Raw genomic sequence first — 23961 nt, 5'->3', positions numbered from 1 at the left:
AGTCAAGAAAGAGGATAAAACTATCAGTGGAAATAAGATCTGGGTAATCTAACATATCTAAAATCGAGCGTATTCAATTAGAAATATGTCTCTGATGGATAAAACATGATTGACACTCATCAATTATATTATTTAGAGTAAATTTTAGCCTCTTTGCTAAGACTAGTTCAATAATTTTATAATCAGTGTTCAATAAGGAAATTGGACACCAGTTATCTATTAAAAGGGGATCTTTATTGGGTTTAGGAATTAATGTTATTAGCCCCTGACATAAAGAGGGAGGAAGCATTGTTTTCTCAATACTAATATAAACATTTTATGTAAAAAAAAAAGGTGCCAGTTTTAGAATACATGCTTTATAAAGCTCTGCAGATAGCCCATCAGTACCTGGGGATTTTTTAATTTTTAGATTATTTATTGATTCAATAATTTTTAAAAGACTAATAGGTGCATCACATAGGCTGAATCAAAAAAAAATTTAATAATGAATCAAAAAATTCAGTAGCAGATAGCTGGTAGAATTTAGAAGAATATAAGTTATTATAAAATGTAGAACAAAAATCCACAATTGTCTTAAAATCATCAGTTACATTCCCATTAATACACAGTTGATGAATCGAATTGTTAGCTCGCTGCCTCTCCAACCTAAAGAAATAAGTTCTGCTCACCCTCCTCTATGAAATCCAAGTTTCTGGGAGGCTGAGACTGGCGGACTTCTTGAGCTCAGGACTTTTACGTTGAAAAGTAGCCCACAAGGCAGCCATATTTGAAAGCTGTCCCTCACTGTCGCTTCACACAGCTGAATATATTAAGCCTCAAATAACCGGTATTTATATTCCTGGGGCGCTCTCTCCTAAAGAAAACAACCACGACTGGCACCTGTGTCAAAAAAAAAAGGAACATCCGATCTGAAACCTCAGACAAGAAGTGCGTGCGTTGATATTCTGATGAGGATATTATTGAATGGGGTTTTAGAGCTCATCTCTGCCTTGGTGGATTTGGAAAAGGATTTATCCTATTTGGGATATTGTCATTGGAGAAAAGGAATACGTCAGAAACAGAAAATACAATCGAGTTGACAGGTAAAATAAGACATTCTTTTAATTGCGTAGTTATGAATAACGCGTGTGTGTTGCATATGCGTTTATTCATTTGCGAGTGTTTGGCGCAGTGTTTCTCTGGATCCGCTACATTGTATCCTCGCGACTTGAATTCGCTACATTGTAACCTTTTATCGGGCCTGTCATTCATTCCGGCTGCAAAGACATGCGCTACTTTTTACGCTTTATTTTAAGAGCGATGCGTCATATGAGCTTATACTTTTGCCATGGACGTATTTTATGTAGGCTACAACAAACGACCCCAGAAAAATAACCAGCCATCAACTATATTACGTAAGGGGCCGTTCACACCGAAAACGTTTTTGCGTTTGTCAGCGCTGTTTCTCTATTGTCTCGCGATTTATTTTTTTATTTGTATTTTTTTCGTATCAAGTTAAAGGGAGCTTCAAATGTTAAAACGCGCGTTGAGAGCCGCGTTCTGTTCGTTGCGTTGCGTCTAGCTTTTTAAGGGCAAGCGCGCGTTCGGGCTGAAGACGGTCCCTTAAACACGTGCCCCGCCAGCAAGTGGTCACCCAGTGCTCAAACTGGAAGACAATTTCTCCATTGTTTTATTGCATTTCTGTCTTTGTATCGTCCGTGAGTAGGATATTTTGTCCAGAATTCAGTGAATCGGCCAATATTCAGTTTGTCACAGCCTGGTTTAATGCTGCTGTGTATTTCACGCCCAGACATTCTCTGCATTGATTATAAATGACAGTTTAACAGCTATAATGGAAACTGTTGTCTCAGTGTTATTAAAAATACACAAACTCAATGAGTCATATTTTTCATTAGACAAATATTTCACCACTACACGTTATTTCGTTTATTTAAAGTTATTTTTGAAACAACAAATCATATTTTTATATAAAAACCTTTTTGGAAATGAGCGTTTGAAGGGCATGTGATTTATTTTATTGAGGTTTTATTTTAAACATTCCCATACAGAAATCTGATGCATGGCAGGTATGCAAAACACACATATATGAAATATGTTAATAAATTATTACATATTATCACATAATTGTAAATGAATGCAACATATTTTCAAAACATTACAAAAGTGTTTGTTTTCATATGTAGATATGATCATATGTCTATTTTCCCAAATACTAGTTTAATCTAAATATGTTCAAATATATAACATTTATATACATCAGATTTCTGTATGACTTAATTTTAAGGATGTTATTGGCTATTTGTAAAGTGATTATTTACATTTTTATTTTAAAGTTCAATTAAAATTGAGAACTGATTATTTTTCATAAATTTTCTCAAGTTACTTATTTTCTTAATTTAAGTGGCATTCCTAGTCCTCAGATTGGTTTGCAGTGTTGTTTTTATTATTGCTCTCTTTTCATTTCTTATTTAGATGAATAATGTCTGGACAGTGAAAGAAGAAAGTTTCATCCAACTATTTTTCTTCTTGTATTGTTTTGTTACATTCAATGCCATTTTAATAATTAAAAATAGATAGAACCAGGCTTTCATATTTTGCAGGATTGTTTTTTTGTTATTGCTGTTACTTTTGTCCCTTATTTGGATAATTTAGATAAAAAGTGATTCTAAAGAGTTTGTGAATGTCTCCTGTTTTTCTGATGGCACATTAGTCTTTTCAAAGAAATTGTGAAGCTGTTAGAATTGCAGGCTAGTGACATTTTCATGTGTCGATTTATTCACCGTCCTCAGAGGTTTGCTTGATACAAGCCTGAGGGGTTAAAACGCTGACAGTTTTTCATATTTGCCTCTGCAGTCAGCCGTTTCCCATTTTATCAGGACTTTGCATGTGATTTGAACACAAGCACCTGTGTCAGATCCTTTAGGCATGTACAATGATGATCCTAAACAATTTTGTTTTTGGTCACTATAAAAAGTTTAAATTGGTTAGCAGCATGTTTCTTTACTACAGCTTTGCCAATTTAGACCAACTCCCCAAAAGCACCATATGGGATCAGTGGCTTGGGGTGAAAAGACCTGGACTGGAAAGTGACAAGTTGTGGATTCAAACTTCAGAGGAGGCAATTGATGAGTTACCACCATTGTGCATTTGACGCAGGTGGCATGCTGTTTGTGGTGCTCATTTAGACGCAGGTTATGGAGCTTGTGGAAGCAACAGCTTCAGCTGTCAAGATTTGTCAGCCCTATTAATGGTCTGGACAGGCCTTATGTTGAATTCGGCTTGTAAAAAAAGACCTAACTAGTACTGACAAATTCATTTAATTTAAGGTGATTTTTGTAATTTCCAGCCTGACCTCGTTAAAACTACTTGACTGTGGCAACATTTCTCAAAATTATATTTTGAGGTTCATTACTCCTTTGATTAGGGCTGGGACGACGCGTCGACGTAATCGATGACGTCGACGCAAAAAATATGTCGACGCAAAATATGCGCGTCGATTCGTCAGACCAAAACAAAGTTGGCGGCGCCGGAGAGTAGAAGCAAAACGAGTGGCTCCTCAGACTACCAGAAGTGCAAGGCGGCATGCACTCGTTCCTCTAAAGTATGGGAATTATTTAATTTAAAAGGGAAAAATTCCGTGATATGTCATCTTTGCAAAATGGAGATGGCCTTCCATTCTAGCGCCACCCGGGAGCAGCCGCAGATGACAGAGCACCGTAAGTTTTTTTCAACTCCCCACTTTGCTGGAGTAAGCTATAATACGTTGTCGACACCTAAAGTTTTCGCTTATAGCTATTAATAATGCGCTTATAGCTATGAATGTCGTGAAAAATACATAGAGGACACTGACAACGCGCTGACAGACAGGACCAAGCAGGTAACATTTAATAAAGTCTCAACTTTCAAATTTGGTCATTCAAAGAAAATTAAACCATAAATAGGCCTACTATTTTGTGGCTCTTTAATGTGTCGTGACAGATTGCCTCAGTTAAAGCTGCTCGTGAACCGATCATCTTTTCCTTGGTTAATTTATAGCATCAAATAGGCTAAACATGAATGTAGCCTACATCAGAAGGACTGTTGTTTTAACCGCGGAAAGACGTCAGTACAGTAGCCTACAATCCATTATTCAAATTCAAATCCACCGACGTTAATCTTCTCTCTCCTGACTACTTTGTCGGACAAAAATGGCATATTATGATTGATTGATCAGATCGTCAGTAAATCAAACTCCCGGCAAATGTTTTTTTTTTTTTTTTTACATTTTATACAACCCCACCCCCGATGAAACAGGTATTACCGGAGTTGTCACAAGTCGATTAATCGAATCGAAATCGAATCGGACTGAAAAATGAATCGTTAGATTAATCGATGCATCGAAAAAATAATCGCTAGATTAATCGTTTAAAAAATAATCGTTTATCCCAGCCCTACCTTTGATCGCACTCTTCGACATGAAATGTCCGCTGTGTGGTGCTTAAAGCGAGTTAAATTGTCTCCAGTGCTCTAATGCTCTTAACCTAAAAATACCCTTAACCTAAAGCTAATCGATAGTGTTATAAAAGTAAGATAAAAACCAACATTTCTGAGAAATATCATCAGTTTGTGGTGTTTCTATAACACTTTTTGCTCACCTGTCAACTCCTGCTCTTCAGGACTGTTACCCCCATCCTTTGCATCACAACTTTATCAGCTGATCTACTGCGTGCGCAATGTGATCGCACCCAAACCAAAGATATCAGTGGGCCTACCATCTGTGTACCTCATCAGAAATCGAGATTCATCAGACCAGGCTATGTTCTTCATTTGTGTGTACATATACAGTATATAATGACACACATGACGAAGGCTTTTTTTCCCGTTTGTTCTTCAAGCGTGTCGCTGTGTCTAACATTATTTCTAACATTATTTCTTTTCTTGTGTCACTCCGAGACTTTGTACTGGTCACCCACCACGTTTTGGTACCAATAGTGGTGTTGAAATTGCACAATTTACCCTTAAAATAAAAAAAGATATATTATTATAATAATAATTTTACATCACAAACTTGTTAACTGCCCCCAGTGGCTGAAGCAGAAAGTGTTTCTGAATGTAAGGGCATAAGTGAGCTACATTTTCCACGTGAAATGTCCACAGAGGGGCACCAAAAGTGAGGTTGTTTTCAGCTGTAAAGAATGTAATTCAGTGAAGAGGAATGCATATTTTATTAACTCTGCTAACCCTGATCCCAACCCTAAACCTAACCATCAATGGAGTAAAACATTTCTACACGCTTCCGGTTGCACCAGAGGAGATGGTTAGCACACTTGCACATATTAAAAAATGTCAGGGTTCTGGAACATTCAGTACAAATGTGCCGACTTCACGTGTGATCATGTTGAACCCTTCTAGCTTTCAAAAAATATTATATAAAGTAATCTAATATAAAGTAATTTTTTTTTTCTTGTCAAATACAGTGCTGCAGTGCACAATGATATCACAGTATTAATGAAAGTATTGATTAACATGTTTATTCAGTACAACAGCACTCTTGTTTGTGGTATAGTGCTTATATGTAATGTAATTACTATTTATTTATTATTAGTATACCTATTATTTATTAATACTACATTGTATATTACATTTTACTTTACATTTGTAATATAATTATTTTACAATTTTTTCAATTTCACTTTTAATTTGGTAGCAAGCTGAGTGATGGACTTTTAGTTTGTATGTTTTACTGTATAACGACAGCTTCACATTTCCAGTTATGCAGTTTGCTAACCATCTAACACTAAAGGCTGTGATTTAGTATAGTGTGCACGTGCTGCACACTTTACAGTAAATGAGTGCTCTGCTGTTTGTCATCTATCTATCTATGCATGTTTGTCATCTCGAGTGTATTGTTGCAGCCCAGTTACACAATTACCTGTCTCAACTATTTATTAGAACCTTTTCAATCAGGCTTCGGAACTGGGCATAGCACTGAGACCGCCTTGGTGAGGGTCATGTATGACCTCCTCATTGCAGCCAATACAGGTACGTGTAGTATTTTGGTCTTGCTAGACCTCAGTGCTGCCTTAGACACTATATGTCATTCCATCCTACTGAATAGGCTGCATAGTTGGCTTGGTCTCTCTGGGATGGTGTTAGACTGGTTCAGATCCTATTTAATGGATTGCTCTCAGTTTGTTATTCTGGGTAATGACAAATCAGAGACTGTACCGGTAAGTCAGGGTGTTTTCCAGAGGTCAGTGTTGGGGCCCACTCTGTTCAGCATTTATATACTTCCCCTCGGGCATATTATTGGGAAATATGGCCTTGGGTGTCATTACTATGCTGATATTATACAATTTTACATTAGCACTAGCCCTGATATCACCAGCACTTTAACTGATGACTGAGTGTTTGCAAGAAATAAGAACTTGGATGCAGCATAACGTTCGGAAACTGAATTGCACAAAAACTGAGTTTATGCTCATTGGTACACCAGCTGCTACTCGTAAAGGTGACCATCCTAAATTGTTTGTTGATAACAGCCTGGTGCTTCCCACGTCTCAAGTGTGAAACCTGGGCATCATCTTTGATACTCCGCTGACACTTGGTACGCATATTAAAAATATTTCTAAAACTGCCTTTTACCGTCTTAGAAACATTGCCCGACTTAGGCTCTTCCTCTCTCAGGCTGATGCAGAAAGGCTTATCCATGCCTTTATTACCTCTAGGCTGGATTATTGAAATGCCCTCTTTTCAGGTCTACTGGCAAAATCCATAAGTAGGCTTAAGTATATTCAGAACTCTGCTGTTTGTGTTCTTACCTAATATTTCTCCACATCAACTCATACCCCTGTGATCTTGCAGTTGCATTGATTTTCAAACTCTCCTTTTAACATATAAAGCAGTTCATGGGATGGCACCAGTGTATCTTTGCAACCTTGTTGCACTTTATACATTCATATACCTTTTTATCATTATACTTGGGCATATCACGATTTTACTTTTTGATTAATTGGGCATTCATTTTATCACAAATATGTCAGGTTCCGTGACATTCTGCATTTTAAAGTTAATTCCGTTTTTATGACTGGATTCCATGACATGTCGATGCAGTGCAGGTTGCAGTCCAAAGTTGTGAATCAAGTCACTATACATACAAAAATTAAGAATTAAAAAATTAAAATACATCATAGGTCAATCTATGATGTATTGATGCTTGTTTGTTCACATGAATTTAAATTCACATATGCCAGACTTAACTAGTTGTCAGCAGTTAAGTCTGGCAAGCAGTGGGGGACATGTTGAAATGTAATACTTATGCTTAGGAATTTGAACAAACCCCTAGTTATACATTTTTGTCTTGTAACGTTCGACACCCTAAACCCCTAAACCCCTAAACATTAGCCAACAAGTTCACAGAAACGTTGTACTTGAACCTTCGGTTTTAAAACTTCATTCTTGTACATCTAATCCTGCTGACAATGTCAAAGGTCTATGTACCATAGTCTGGGCGATAAAAACACAAATTTAGAGTTCAGATAGCTCTATCTTCCTCTAGATCGGCCCACATTCTGTGTCTGTAAGGTAGTCTGTTTGGGTAAGATAACCCATCATGTACGGTCACAGAGCGTGGCCCGTGTGCCTGTCAGATGCAGCTGTACTGACAACTGATCTGTGGCCTACCAGCAACAAAATGCTGTATCATGCTGTATTCATAACATGTTGTTTATGATGGTTCCAGATTTTTATATTAGTGCTTACAGGGATGATTCAACTTAAAATTTAAATTCTCTGCCATCCCAGATGTTTTTGACATTTTCTTCTGCTGAACACAAAGATTTTCATAAGAATATCTCAGCTCTGATGTTCCTCATAATGCAAGTGAATGGTGACCAGATCTTTGAAGGCCCAAAAAGCACAAAGGCAGCATAAAAGTAATCCATGTCTTCTGAAGCAATATGATTGGTCTGGGTGAAAAACAGAATACGGTCCTTTTTATTCTCAATTTCACTTCCACATGCTGGTGTTGAAGTGACTTTCACGTTCAGCCATCTATTGGTTGGGCTGATCAAAGGTGGCGATTTAGAATAAAAAAGGAAATTGATCTGTTTCTCACCCTCTCATATCAGATCGCTTCTGAAGACAGATTTAACTACTGCGGTTGAATGGATTACTTTTATGTGCTTTCTGGACCTTCTGAGATCTGGTCACCATTCACTTGCATTGTGAGGACAACCAAATCTGAGATATGCTTCTAAAAATCTTGTGTTCAGCAGAAGAAAGTAATTGGATGGCATGAGGATGTAATGTAATGTAATTGGATGTAAATGATGTGAGAATTTTCATTTTTGGGTGATCTGTTCCTTTAATGGGCAGAATGATAGCCTCGGTCACCATTCACTATCAATGAAAAGAAAAAATTGAAAAAAGATGCACTGAAATTTAAAGGTACCTAAGACTAACATTCTGCTTAACATCTACTTTTATATTACACAGAAAAAAGAAAGAACTATCTCTTTAAGAAGTGAGATTAGTCATTGAAAAATAATGCATACAAGCGGAGTCATTTTGTGGTTCTTCCTCTGGGAGACGTTTGGATTTCTTGCCTGAAACGTTCTGGTGTTGATAGAAAAACCTGTAACTGCTATTTTTGTCAGCTATTTTAAATAGATTTTCATTTTGACTTTTCTATGACAAATTGCATGTTCTTCAATTGTAAGCTGCTTTGAATAAGTGTCTGCTAATTTAACTATATTTCAATGTGTCATTTTCATGATTGATGTGAGAGTTGAGAGACACAGACTGACACTCAGGGAACATTGACCAACTGATCTTACTGTGAATTCAGCGACAGTTGGTTGAAAGTTCTTGAGTTGAAATTGGTATATACTTTGTGAAATTCAAATCACTTCCCCCCTGTGGCTGAAGCTGGAAGTGTTGAATGTATGGACAAGTGTGAGCGCCAGTTTCCGGGTGAAATGTCCACAGGGTGGTGCCAAAAGAGTTGCATTTTTAGTTGTAAATTCTGTAATAGAGTGAAGAGGAGTCTATGTATTTTTTAACCCTACTTCCTCACCCCAAATCCTAAATGTAACCATCAGTGGCGTAAAAATTTAATTTTTAAGAGCGAAAATGCACCCACGAATCACAATTGCTATTTTTTTTTTTTTTTCCCCTGGCTTTTTTATAATCTGCCAGGTGAAATTCATAAATGAGGTTATGAGCTGTCATCAGGAGAAATCTGTAACTTGATGTCTGTCCACACAGCTCCTCAGTATATGGATGGAGGTTGCAGGGAAACACTTGCAGAAGCAAGACACCATGAGAGATGGAGAGAAAAGCCCCTGATTAAATGTTTAAGGTTTTACTTTGACTAGTTCATGAGATATTTAGATTTCATTTGGGGCACGTGATGCCGTTTAGAGAACTCAATTGAAACACTGAACATATTTTTTAACAAGTGAAGCACTTTTAAAAGTTACTGCACAGATTAAATTGTCTTAAAGGGATAGTTCACCCAAAAATTAAAATTCTCTCATCATTTACTCACCCTCATGATATCCCAGGTGTGTATGACTTTTCTTTCATCATGAGAACACATTTGAAGAAAAATAGAAAAATATCTTAGCTCATTAGGTCCTTAAAATGTAAGTGGATGGTGATCCAACTTTTGAAGCTCCAAAAAGAACAGACAGTCAGTATAAACTGCATACATATGACTCAAGCGGTTAAATCAATGTCTTGTAAAGCGATATGGTCACGTTTGGTGTGAAAGTTTATAGTTAAAAAGTACTGTCAACAGCAGTATGCACGTGTGATGTAATTGCGTTGGCATGCACGTGCGGCGCACCCGAAAGAGCAGCACTGTTTACAACGGAGTAGGAGAAATGCTGTACAGAAGCTTCATTGGTTTTGATTTAGAAATGTATTTTTCTCAACCGAGTGGAGAACGTGTGACTACGTCTGTAACATGCCAACGCGAATACGTCACACGAGAGACCATGTGAACCGTGTGCTCTCAACAAAAGTGATGGTTTATATATTGAATATTTATCTTTTTATCACCAAAAGCAATCATTTCTCTTTTATAAGACATTAATTTAACTGCTGGAGTCGTATGGATGTTGACTATGCTTACTACCTTCAAATTTTGGAGCGTCAAACGTCAAATCAACATCCACTTACATTTTAAGGACCTATTGAGCTAAGATATTTTTCTTTTCTATTTTTCTGCTGATGAAATAAAATCATGCACACCTGGAATATCAGGAGGGTGAGAAAACTATGAGAGAATGTTTATGTATTTTTTGTAAATGTTTTCCAAAAATTTAAATGCAGTCATTTACTAACCCTAATGTCGTTTCAAATTTCGATTGACTTACTTTCTTCCATGCAACACAAAAGGAGATGTTCACAACATTCACTTTCATTGTTTGGAATAAAAATGCAACGGAAGGGAGCTTTGAGGTTTATATGAAATGTGTTTAGATGCACACAGACTTTAGTAGTAGTGTCTTCATCCCCGTGGGGAATTGTCTTTCAGTGGATTTCAGCATTGGAATTAGACAAGGAGACAAAAACATCAAACCTCAAAATATCTATCAAGTTACTAAAAGAGCAACTATTATTATAGGAAACGTGTGGATCCTAACACAATTATTTCTACACGGAATGTTGTTATAATAGCACAGTTTATAATACATTAACATTTTCATAATTAACCAAGTGTTTATTAATATTGTTTTCCATTTGGTTTGTTGCAAGTGTGTGTGTGTGTGTGTGTGTGTGTGTGTGTGTGTGTGTTGACGTGGATGCAGTCATGATGGACTATAATTTAATTTGTGCTCATAAGACAAACCACGGGCCTTACAGCCAAACTATTTAATAGTTTTCAGGTCAAGTTATTTATGACCCTGATTGCATTTCATGGAAGATGGGGAGACCAGTATTAGTAATATATGGCATAAACACATTCAGTATATTGCACACAATTCAAATTGAATGTGATCTTGAAAAGAACTAGATAGGAATATCGTTAACTTGTCCTTACCCACAAAGTTGTCTTAAATTTTTACGATATTGTCTCATCCTAGGAAATCAACTTTCAGGAGCTTTGAACAGAAAGAACGTTCTTTTGTATGTTTGTTTGGTAGATAAGCAGAGTTTTGGTGAGCATTGTTTTGCTATGAATGTGACGCATCCAACTTAGTCTCATGTCAAATGGTAATAATTTGTACTAGATTTGGAAATCGTAATGTACCACCCGATTCGAACCGTAGGGAAATAGTACAACTTTTATTCCCATAGAGACCAATCAATTGTCAAACAGAATTTCAAATGGATTCAATAAAGCCATTATATTTTAGCTTGCGCCTCTGATTAAATGCCTTCTTTTATGAAAGACATATTTATGAAGTTAACAAATTTGGTTGAAATGGTTATTCATTCCATATTTATTTCTGCAATACCAATGACTGATGTGTGTCAGTAACCTGTAATGTGCTTCCTATTAAGTTATTTGTTTTCCTACTAAAGCAGGTTTAGGTTTTGGGTAAGGCATTAGACTTTAAATTTAATCAAAAATTAGTAACTAGAGCTGTCAATATATCTGATAATTAAGAAAGAAATCTAATTAATTGAATGGCATGCTGATTTAATTGCATACATAAATATTTGCTGAGAAACCCCTCAAAAAGCAATACGTTCACTCTTGCTTTGGTCTAGCTGTTACAATCCTCAGACCACAAGGGGGCAATATATTTTATTTAGGCATGACCACTCCTTCTGAAGCTGAATAGAGGCAGGATGAAAATAAGGTGCTTTTTAAATCTGTTCGGAGACCAGTTTCCTTAAGAATTCCATTAATTCAAAACAGATGTCAGTTAATCCATTAACTGATTAGGCAGCAAATCAGCTGCCTATGTTTTCAGATGCAATCTGGATGTGGTAGGTGAGTCGAGGGTTGAGTAGTGGGGAGAGACATGGAGAAAAAACAAGTTTGTTTGAATGGACTGGGGACAAACTACTGCTCGAGTCATCCATGACATTTGTTGATTGAAAGAAGAAAATCTGCATCTAGCGCCCCTTGTGGCAGTGCAGAGAATACAGCACGTAGTTTTGAATTGAGTGCTGACACATTTAACAATGCAACGACTTGTGAAATGGAGCTTGCGTAGCAAGGTGCATCTGCATTCACGTACTTTCGTAGAGTACGTTTGGGCCTTAAGGGCTTGTCTAATGAAGCATCTATGTAGACATGCATCAGACAGATGCTTTTGGAGTGTCTCACTTTGGATATGTTGCATCATAAACCTTACCCTTTTTCAGGTCGCGGTTTGAAGTTTAACAGAGTTAAGTCTGAAAATTAAACCCTTCTTGAGATCCCTTCGTTTTGATTTGCGCTCCATCAAGTTGTGTGTTTGTACGCAAGAAGGATGCTAATCTTGAGTTGTCTGCTGTCAGTAAGTTTGTTTGCTCTCTGTATAAAGTGCATGTTGCCGAAACGGCTGGAGTTTCACTTACTGCCACCTGGAGAAAACGGGTAGTACTTCAAGCTTGAATTGCTCTGATGCTCTGAATATTCTTTATTAAGGTCCGGGGACATGATTGTGTTATTTTTTTATATAATTAATCGCACTGAATTAACTTATTAAATCAACAACCCTAGTAATAACCTAGATCATTGGTTCGTTAATTTTTCAATATGGAAGTAAAAGTCTTACGTTTTTGTACATGCCAACTCATGTGATTTCTTACAATTTTTCCAAACTTTCTCCCCAGTTTGGAATGCCAAATTCCCAATGCACTTTATGTCCTCATGGTGACATAGTGACTCGCCTCAATCTGGGTGGCAGAGGATGAATCTCATTTGCCTCCACGTCTGAGACCGTCAATCCGCGCATCTTATCATGTAGCTTGTTGAGAGACCTAGCGCGTGTGGAAGCTTCACGCTATTCTGCCCCACCGAGAGCGAGAACCACACATTACAGTGGCCACGAGAAGGTTACCCCATGTGAATCTACAATCCCTAGCAACCGGGCCAATTTGGTTGATTAGGAGACATGGCTGGAGTCACTCCGCAAGCCCTGGATTTTAACTCGTGACTCCAGAGGTGGTAGTCCGCATCAGTAATCTCTGATTATTGATTATTTTTTTATTTGCAATTTTTCCAAATCTTACTATTATGACTTGTCGCCATTGCTCTGAATTCTGTGTGTGTAAAGGAAGTGATCACAGCTCGCCCAAACACATCTTTCCCTTTCAGAAGATTTAGAAGTGAAATCAAAGCAAAAACCCTCAGGCATGTGCTTCTGAAGGGCATAACATCAGACTTCTAAAGACCATGCTGGTTGCCAAAAAAACATCATGTTGCAATGTTATGGTTTATAAGATAAAGAAACGCTGATGTTGAGATTGACGCCTGATCCACCAACCTGATTCATTGTTCTGAAAACAAACAGGCCGACTTGGTTTCAGTTATCAAAGAATGGAGAATGTCTACCTTCTCATGATCAAAACATCTACAGGCCCTTCAGGAAGACAAACCAATACATAATCCATGGAGCTGATAGTACCAAAGAGTGACCAAAATACGAATGTGCTTTGGGAGTTCAACAGTGACCACATTCAAAACTCTTCAATGAACAGTTTTAAGCCTTCAATCAAACCAACTAGCTTTGAGATGAATCATTTTAAAATGTGACTGAAGAAGTATTCAAATATCATAAAAAATACAAAAGTACAAACAGTGTAGTTTACGTCTTTTATGAGCAAATAAATGAACTACTCTTCCTATGCAAATTATATAATCAAATTATGGCCCTTTCACACCAAATGCAAATTTTTGCCATGGTTTCTCGCCTCAATTAAGGTTATTTAGAGAAACAATGGATTCCTTTTGGAGCTATTCACACAGGGAACGACCAGGCTTCCTAAGCAAACAAATTGGCCTGGTTGCTAGGGATGGTAAAGTCACATGGGGTAACCACCTCGTGGTTACTATAATGTGGTTCTCGCTCTCTGTGGGGTGCGTGGTGAGTTGTGCGTGGATGCCATGGAGAATAGCCTCTACACGCACTATTTCTCCACGGTAACGCGCTCAACAAGCCATGTGATAACATGCAGGGATTGACGGTCTCAGATGTAGAGGCAACAGAGATTCGTCCTCCGCCTCCCGGATTGAGGCGAGACACTACGACACCATGAGGACTTGAAGCGCATTGGGAATTGGGCATTTCAAATTGGGGAGAAAAGGTCATGGGCTTCTGTAGTTACCAAAACCAGTGCTACTGGTGGGGCGTCATGATGTCACGACTATCTTTTTATGCTTTAGGTACTACATAGCTAAAGTAGCTAATGTTAGCTAACCTTAGCTAGCCTCTGCTAGCTTGCACAGTATCATTGCTGTGGAGATTCCCATTTACATAGTAGCTAGGGTTAGGGCTGTCGCGATAACCGCAATATTGTAATACCGCGCTATTGACCAGCCAACCGCAGAGGAAGGAAAGCAACCGCAGAAACCGCAGCAATCGCAGTGTTCAGTTTTTTTTCTTTCTTCCATAAGGCTGTGGCCTTTTTGTTTTACAATTTGTCACTGTGCATTTAACGTTAAATAAATTAATAATTATGCAAGAGTGTTACGACATTTTCCCACGAACCATTGTAGCTCTATCTGGTGTTTCGTTTATTTTGAATAGGCCTACTAAAACAATGGCAGTCGCTCTCGTCCCAAAACCTAATGTCACGTCGCCAGTTTGGGAACATTTCGGCTTTCAACCCAATGAAAAGGGCGAGCCAGCGAATTTAGATGAGCCGATATGCAAAATTTGCGGCAAAAAGGTTCCTGTGACACGCGGCAATACATCTAATTTGAGGTGTCATCTCGCTAACCGAACGGGTTGGCTTAAACCATCATCCGAGGATACCACCTTAACATCGGACATAAAGCACAAAATGTGTGGTGTTCTACATGGGAAATATGAACCAGCTGCCTTACAAAAACTTTTGGCAAAGGCGTGTTGTTTAGATCCTCGATATAGGGGCAATCATATCAATGACACGGAGACAAAATCCGCACTCATCGAAGAGATGGTGTGAGTGGAGGACGAAGAGACCGCTGCCCGTGCGTCAGAGGTTGGAGACGAAGAGCAAGCGGTAGTGCCACCTGCAGTAAAGAAAAAGACTCTTGGAGACCTGCTGAAGTCACATACTATGGAACGCCAGGCAGTTCAAATATACGCGAATTTTAACACGTAGACAACGCGTAGACAGCGTAGACAACACGTTAACAACGTGCAAACAACGTGTTGTTGACGTGTTGTCTACGCGTTGTCTCCGTGTTAAAATTCGCGTATATTTGAACTGCCTGGCGTTCCATACACGGACAACCTCCGCGTCAGCGCCCATACCCAAGAGAGCGCGAGCAGATAACGAGCTCACGCGCTATCTGCATGAGGAGTGCATCGACACCAACGCGAATCCACTGTCCTGGTGGCGCGATAATCAGTCTAGATTTCCGCTGCTGTCCAAAGTCGCGTGCAAATACATGTGTATTTGTGCAACGAGCACACCGTCGGAAAGGGTTTTCAGTGCCGCGGGGAATATTGTTACCCCCATGCGATCCTCCCTGAAACCACATAAGGTTAATATGTTGGTTTTCCTAGCGCGAAACAAGGACATGATAACCCAGGTCTAAATCGCATTTGTTAAGGCTTAAGTTTATTCTCTGTATTTTCACTTAGCCTACTTTTAGAATTCTTTTGTTTTCAAATTAGAAAAAGGCATTTTCTTATTAGGCTACTTGTTTTCATGTGATACTTTAGAACTCTTTGATTTCTTTAATTTTTTTAATTGGAAAAGGCATGTTCTTGTTGCTGTTTGGCATTTAACAATAAACAAAAATGTTTCAAAACGTGTCTCTCTGTCAGTTACAAAGTAACAATATATACTACATAACTCAACAATAGAGCTTTGTATGCAGTAAAATCAGGATAAATGAGGTTTGTAAAAAAAACAAAATAAAAAAAACGGCGGTAATACCGCATATCGCGCTATTGAGCCACCCATAATAACCGCAAGGGAAATTTCTTAACCGCGACAGCCCAAGCTAGGGTGACCATACGTCCTCTTTTTCCTGGACATGTCCTATTTCGGACCTTAAAGCGTCTGGCTGGGATTTCTAAATTTGCGAAAATGTCCGGGATTCGGCTTTAGTTGCATTATGATGTGCATCTGGTCTAATAATTCATTGTGTGTGCGTGCATATTTGCATTGCTTTAACCCCTCTTTGTAAGTCCCGTCTTCTCGCACACCAATTGGTCGATTATAAGAGGCTTGCAGCAACTATTGGCCAAATTGCCGTCTGTCCATCTCTCCGTGAAAGTGTGAAGTGCTGTTGTGTTCGGCATCAAACAGTTGCTTGACAGTAGCAGCAAATGACAGCTGAGTGGAAACAATGCCCAAACGAACGTGCAAATTTACAGAATATTTGCACAACAAATTCTCATGCTTTCATCCAGGTTGAGATTAGTGAGAAGCAGAATGTATGACATGTAAAGATGGCACTTCTGTGTCAGTTACTAATAAAAGTGCAAGTGATTTAGAAGCACACATTAGCTCTGTGAAGCATAAAGAGTCAGCAAAAGGTGAAAGTTCATCAGGTAAATTAACGGACTAATTTTGCGACCAGGTAAAATTGTTATCACATTGCATAATTCTCCATGGCCATTCAAAATTATAGTAATGGTAAATTAAGGTACACAAAAATATTTTATTTTAGTACATTAGACATTTTTATTTATTTATATTTATGTTATGCTAAGTGTCTTTCACTGCATTAAAGTTTACATTCATAGCAACACTGTTTTGAACCCTATTGTTCTTATTATGTAATTTTTATTTAATGTAAATGTATAACTTTATTCTTTGTGTTGTATTTAGAGATGCACTAATGCAAAATGTGTGTGCAGATACTGATATTTGATTATTTAGAACAAAATCTGCCTATATCGATAGTTTTGTTGTTCTGCGTTTTTGTGCTACCTTCTTTCAAATCACTGATAATCAGTTACATAACTTCAGAAGAAATTAATTAAAAAAATAAAACTCTGTGACATTTATTTGATTATTTAGAACAACGTGTGAATTTTTTTTCTTTTGCTGTTGGAGCAAATTGGAACACAAAAATATTTGCTGTTGTGTCCCATGTTTTTCTATGGAATTTTACCCTGCTATACTTTAATTCAATGTTCAAAATCCAGAAATGTGAAAACAGCCAAGAACATGTCTTAAGAAAGTAAACGGGGTTAATTTTGATTTCATGTGTTCATGAGTTTAAAATGCTGTCTAAGTAGGCAGTCACTGTTCCTGTAGTAGTGTAGCAGAACAATCCACCTCTCTCGCCGTCTCTCGCTCGGCCTCAGCTGGCAGATTTAGACCATTTGCCCATCGTGTGCTGTGCTCCGGTAGTGCCAGGGTTTGGATTGAGTTTCTTCAGCACTGATCCTGGCACACATCACTGTCCAGTCATCCTCAACCATAGCTGGCACACAGGGTGTGATGTAGCACAATCTGTTTCTCCTTCTCTAATCCTGAGCTCTGATTCAGGCCGTGACATATAGGGCCATAATACTGAATGAAGGCCTGTTTTTCAGGGTGTGTGTGTGTGTGTGTGTGTGTGTGTGTGTGTGTGTGTGTGTGTGTGTGTGTGTGTGTGTGTGTGTGTGTGTGTGTGTGTGTGTGTGTGTGTGTGTGTGTGTGTGTACGCAGACTGTTGTCAGCAGCTGCTAGAGCATAATCCTGTCTGCCAGGATTTTAGGTCACAGTAGCTTTTTGGTGTGTGTGTGTGGGCGGTTTTCTCTCCAAAATGGTTTCATGATAAACTGTAGTGAGATGGTCACTATGGGCTTGGAGCCAAAGAGGTGTAAATGCAATGAAAAGTGAATTGCTTTTATGCCCCTTTGGCTCAAAACCATTCATTCATAGAGCCAGACTTTTGACCATCAGCACAAAGTCTGGTCCACTTTGCAGCCAATTCTGGCCAATAACAGCCCACTTAGACAGGAAGAGACTGTTTGACTAATAGAATATACACAGATCAGCCACAACTTTAAAACCATCTGCCAAATATTGTGTAGGTCCCCCTCATGCCGCCAAAACAGTGCCAACCCGCATATCAGAATAATATTCTTCTCACCACAATTGTACAGAGCGGTTATATGAGTTACAGAAATACTCAAACCAGCCCGTCTGGCACAAACAACCATCCATTTGATTGGCTAATCAGCCAATAGTGTGGCAGCAGTGCATAAAATCATGCTGATACAAGTCAGGAGCTTCAGTTAATGTTCACATCAACCATCAGAATGGGGAAGTGTTTTGCAGGCTCAGCAAAACTGGACAAATGAAGAACACAGCCTTGTCTAATGAATCTCGATTTCTGCTGAGGTACACAGATGGTAGGCCCACTGATATCTTTGGTTTGGGTACGATCACATTGCGCACGCAGTAGATCAGCTGATAAAGTCTGATGCAAAGGATGGGGGTAACAGTCCTGAAGAGCAGGAGTTGACAGGTGAGCAAAAAGTGTTATATCACCACAAACTGATGATATTTCTCAGAAATGTTGGTTTTTATCTTACTTTTATAACACTATCGATTAGCTTTAGGTTAAGGGTAGGGAGGTCGGTTTTATTGATTTGAAACTCGATAGAGCATTAGAGCACTGGAGACAATTTAACTCGCTTTAAGCACCACACAGCGGACATTTCATGTCGAAGAGTGCGATCAAAGGAGTAATGAACCTCAAAATATAATTTTGAGAAATGTTGCCACAGTCAAGTAGTTTTAACGAGGTCAGGCTGGAAATTACAAAAATCACCTTAAATTAAATGAATTTTTCAGTACTAGTTAGGTCTTTTTTACCGAATTCAACATAAGGCCTGTCCAGACCACTAATAGGGCTGACAAATCTTGACAGCTGAAGCTGTTGCTTCCACAAGCTCCATAACCTGCGTCTAAATGAGCACCACAAACAGCATGCCACCTGCGTCAAATGCACAATGGTGGTAACTCATCAATTGCCTCCTCTGAAGTTTGAATCCATAACTTGTCACTTTCCAGTCCAGGTCTATTCACCACCAAGCCACTGATCCCATATGGTGCTTTTGGGGAGTTGGTCTGAATTGGCAAAGCTGTAGTAAAGAAACATACTGCTAACCAATTTGAACTTCTTATAGTGACCAAAAAAAATGGTTTAGGATCATCATTGTACATGCCTAAAGGATCTGACACAGGTGCTTGTGTTCAAATCACATGCAAAGTCCTGATAAAATGGGAAACGGCTGACTGCAGAGGCAAATATGAAAAACTGTCAGCGTTTTAACCCCTCAGGCTTGTATCAAGCAAACCTCTGAGGACGGTGAATAAATCGACACATGAAAATGTCACTAGCCTGCAATTCTAACAGCTTCACAATTTCTTTGAAAAGACTAATGTGCCATCAGAAAAACAGGAGACATTCACAAACTCTTTAGAATCACTTTTTATCTAAATTATCCAAATAAGGGACAAAAGTAACAGCAATAACAAAAAAAAACATCCTGCAAAATATGAAAGCCTGGTTCTATCTATTTTTAATTATTAAAATGGCATTGAATGTAACAAAACAATACAAGAAGAAAAATAGTTGGATGAAACTTTCTTCTTTCACTGTCCAGACATTATTCATCTAAATAAGAAATGAAAAGAGAGCAATAATAAATACAACACTGCAAACCAATCTGAGGACTAGGAATGCCGCTTAAAAAAAAAAAGAAGAAAATAAGTAAATCTCGAAGAGTGCGATCAAAGGAGTAATGAACCCCAAAATATAATTTTGAGAAATGTTGCCACAGTCAATTAGTTTTAACGAGGTCAGGCTGGAAATTACAAAATTCTTTTTTACAAGCCGAATTCAACATAAGGCCTGTGCAGACCACTAATTATTTTTATGAAAAATAATCAATTCTCAATTTTAATTTAACTTTAAAATAAAAATGTAAATAATCACTTTACAAATAGCCAATAACACATATTTCAAATCCTTAAAATGAGTTCAACAGAGAATGGCCAGACTGGTTCAAACTGAAAAAGTCTACGGCAATTCAGATAACCACTCTGTACAATTGTTGTGAGAAGATTATTATCTCATAATGCTATTCTGAGATGCGGGTTGGCGCTGTTTTGGTGGTACTGGGCAGGTAGTTTAATGTTGTGGCTGATCGGTGTATAAACAACCTATTACAGTTTTTTTCATTAATGTTTAGAGGCGGATTAATCTAAAAATACAATTGTGAACAAAACAAAATAGAAGCGTGTTGGAGGAAATTTTTTACTTGTTACCAAGTATCTAAAAAAACACTCCAATATATTTGACAGATTTTACAGCACAAACATTGGCACAGCTTCGGCAAGTACTGCAACTAGTGCTTGTTTTACCAGCTTGGTACCTTGTTAACACAACTTTGCTTCCTGCCACACTGCACGCTCCTGGAAATTGCAGGCGACATTTTTGCAAAATTATATTATGTGGATCATTAAACGTATTGCAAGAGGTGAAATGTCCACTAAGTGGCGCTAAAAGCGAGTTAAATGTTCTCCCAAACCGATTGGGTTTTTAATGTTTGTGTTCTAAGTTTTAAATCAACAAAACCGACCTGCCTGCTGGGGCTGTGTGACATGGCCAAAAATATTATCGCAGTATTTTTTTTTTTTCACAACTTTCAATATTTATCACTGTATATTTCATAGTATTAGCAATAGGGCTACAACTAACGATTTTATTGATAACAATTATTCTACTATTTGCCGATTATTGCAAAGATTAATTATTAGTGCTTAACCGATTATTCAGCTTGTGTCCTGACTTAAAAGGTTGTATTAAATGTGCTTGCTTACAATAAAGAGGGGGACAATTTTTTTCTTTTAAAAACACCTCTAAATGACATTCACTGAATTAAAGGTAAAAAAACGTTTAAGTTTAATTCAGTACAGAAATACAATGCAAAAAAATCAGTGACGTTTTTTTCTCTTGTTTTCCATTTTAAAATTGTCTAAAAATCCTTTAAACAAGATACATTTACATGAGAAGCAACATATATGACATTTAGACTTGCTTTAAGAGGATGTATCTTAAATATACAGGAAGTGTATTTTTTCACTTGGTTATACTTCTATTAGTAAAGTCAAAATATACTTTATATTCAAGATCTATTCTCCAAAAGTAAGTCTAAATATCTTATATACTGCTTCCCATGTAAATGCATGTTTTTTTAAAGGATTTTTAGATATTTTTCAATATTTGTATTTTTAATATTATATTCAACATTTATTTTTTATTTTTTTGTGTAATTCTCTTGTACTTTGGGATATACATCACCTGAAGCTGTTTGGAAGGTTTAGAGTGCATCTGGACTGTGAATTGTGTAATTCTTCCTCTCCTCAGTTTTGCACGAACTGCAGTGCTGCTCTCGTGCACCATTATTACAGTTTAATGTGATCCCATGTTATGTTAAATGAGATCAAATGAATATGCGACAACAAAACATTTTATAGACAATTTTGTATTGTCTGTGTTGTCGATAATGTCAACTAATTGTTTCAGTAAGGAAATATATTCCACATGTCGCGAGTGGTGGTGACGTAGTGGTCTAAAGCACATAACTGGTAATCAGAAGGTCGCTGGTTCGATCCCCACAGCCACCACCATTGTGTCCTTGAGCAAGGCACTTAACTCCAGGTTGCTCCGGGGGGATTGTCCCTGTAATAAGTGCACTGTAAGTCGCTTTGGATAAAATGTAATGTCAGAATTCAATAATTAAACAAACATAACTTGTTTGTTTACAAGTAAACTCGACTGGGTAAGCTAAAAATGTTTTATATAAAGTTCAAGAAGTATTCTCAGTTTAGGATTTAATTCCACATAGGATGTGTGAAATCTTCGATTAAATTTCGGCAATTTCACCATCTTCAGCAAACGTTTGACTTCACTGATTGACTTTCTTGTGGCCCTCCACACTACAGCTTAGTACGTGGCGGTAATGCACCATAAGATGGATTGCCAACAAACTCCACAAGAGGAAGAATAAACATTTTCTTGCATGTTTTAACAGGTTAGCGGACGTGAAAGCACTTTGGATCATGGAAAAAAAACTTAACCCGAAAAAGGTTTTCAATAATTTGTGAAAAATATTAAAAAGGGGGTCCCTTCAAATACCGAAGACATGCGACTTTGTATATAAAGTCTAGCTGAATTGATTTTTATAAGGTACCCTTTTTAAGGTTAACTACATACAGTAATACATAAATAAACAGCAGTGGTGTCGGAGTTGCTGTTGTGTTCATTCAATAGCAGTATTGCATTGTCAGTGCTGTCATGTTCGGTACACAATGATGTCATTTTAGCCTGATTACTAGCTAGCTTGCGGCGACCTAGCCTCATTACTGGTTTACATGACAGCAGTGTGAGGTAGTCACTAGCCAACCGACTGGTTTCATGACTGTGAATCAGTTAGCTAGTTTTGTGTATATAAAACAGGCACAACTTTGCTGAACTGCTCGTGTTTTTAGCGACGCACCTGATCCGATCGCCTAGATTTAGAGCATAAGCTAAATATTGAATATGATTCAAAAGTGAATCATTGCTATCAAAAATATATATATTTTTTAAATAATTATTGATATTGTTTTATTGACCAGCCCTACTCCCTACCTTAAACCTAAAACCTAAACCTAACTGACTGTCATAAAAGCAAATGTGAGATGAAAAACGCAATTGCTGAAGCAACCACATAATGTTGTGGTGCTTCGTTGACACTTTTGGCTCACGTGTGGATGCGTGCTCTTTAGGACTCGTACCCCATTCATTTGTTTTGCTTGTGCAACGCTCTATCAGTTGAGCTACCGCACAATTTAATCACACACAAACAAGCTTGTAAATCTAGTTGGTTATGCAATGCAAACTTTAAAATATATCTCTTTACAAGCCATTACCTATTGTAAAAGTGTTTTAGAACTGTTCAAAAGATGGCAAGAAAAGTGTTTCTGAACTGATAATCTACTGTTTTACTCATGACTTGTGTGAAATTTCACACCTCTGCCACAATATGTACAACGGGCCACCTAAAATCATTGTGCAAAATATGGGTATAGTATTGCAATTTCATAAAATCCAAGTAACTGCATATACAGTCTAGTAATGAATGTGTTATGTGTACTCTGGCTCATCAACAACCATTAGTTTATGGGAAGGTTGTTGATATGACGACGAGCGTGTTTACATGAACGTTCTAAACTCTATTATACTTAATAAGGTGGTAAGGTGTGTGTGTGTGGTCATGTACCTTTAAACATTTTAATGGAAAGGTAATGAACGGTTTAAGCAAACATTGATCAGCACATGTTGATTTTTGCCCATTACCCCAATTTGTCAAAAATAAAAAGAATGTTCACAGGTTTCTTACCTTGAGGTTTTTATTTTTTTTGGAATAAGCTGATTTTTAGATTAAGATACACAGTATGAGTTTTTTTCTTTTTTTGTAATAAGTTGTATTTTCATCAAAATTACATAAAAAATGTCTGTTTAAACACCTTTTGCAAGAATCTGTTTTGTTGAAATATGATCTCATCACTTGGTAACAGGCCACTGAAGGCAGTAAATCCCAAAATAATTGCATTTAATGTATTCTTTCTGAAGAAAAAAAAAAGAAAAAATAATATATATATATATATATATATATATATAATTAGTTATAAGTTAATTGACCCGTTAAGAGATCAGAACCGGAAGTATGAAATTCCTTATGATTCCCATCCCTGGTTTTTATATATAGCTAGAGGGATCCATCCTGGTTTAGTGGTTTTGGAAAGGTCTGTATAGATTTCCCCTGGCTCTGCCAAGGTGTTGATGGTGCTGGGCTGCAGAGGATACCGCTATCGTTGGCAGGT

General features: G+C 37.6%; 1 protein-coding gene across 1 annotated transcript in view; it reads left to right on the top strand.

The window, feature by feature from the left end:
• Positions 1 to 895: 895 nt before the first annotated feature.
• LOC127633048 (CSC1-like protein 2) overlaps positions 896 to 23961 on the top strand; it is a 69695-nt gene continuing 46629 nt past the window's right edge. The window contains exon 1 of the mRNA XM_052111917.1: positions 896 to 1082. The gene's annotated coding sequence lies outside the window, so the exon portion shown is untranslated. The remainder of the gene's footprint in view (positions 1083 to 23961) is intronic.

This window comes from Xyrauchen texanus, chromosome 39 (assembly GCF_025860055.1).
Source record: "Xyrauchen texanus isolate HMW12.3.18 chromosome 39, RBS_HiC_50CHRs, whole genome shotgun sequence".
In the NCBI taxonomy this organism is placed as follows: Eukaryota; Metazoa; Chordata; class Actinopteri; order Cypriniformes; family Catostomidae; genus Xyrauchen; species Xyrauchen texanus.
The sequence above is the reverse complement of the archived record's forward strand: the minus strand, read 5'-3'. Positions and strand labels throughout refer to the sequence as shown.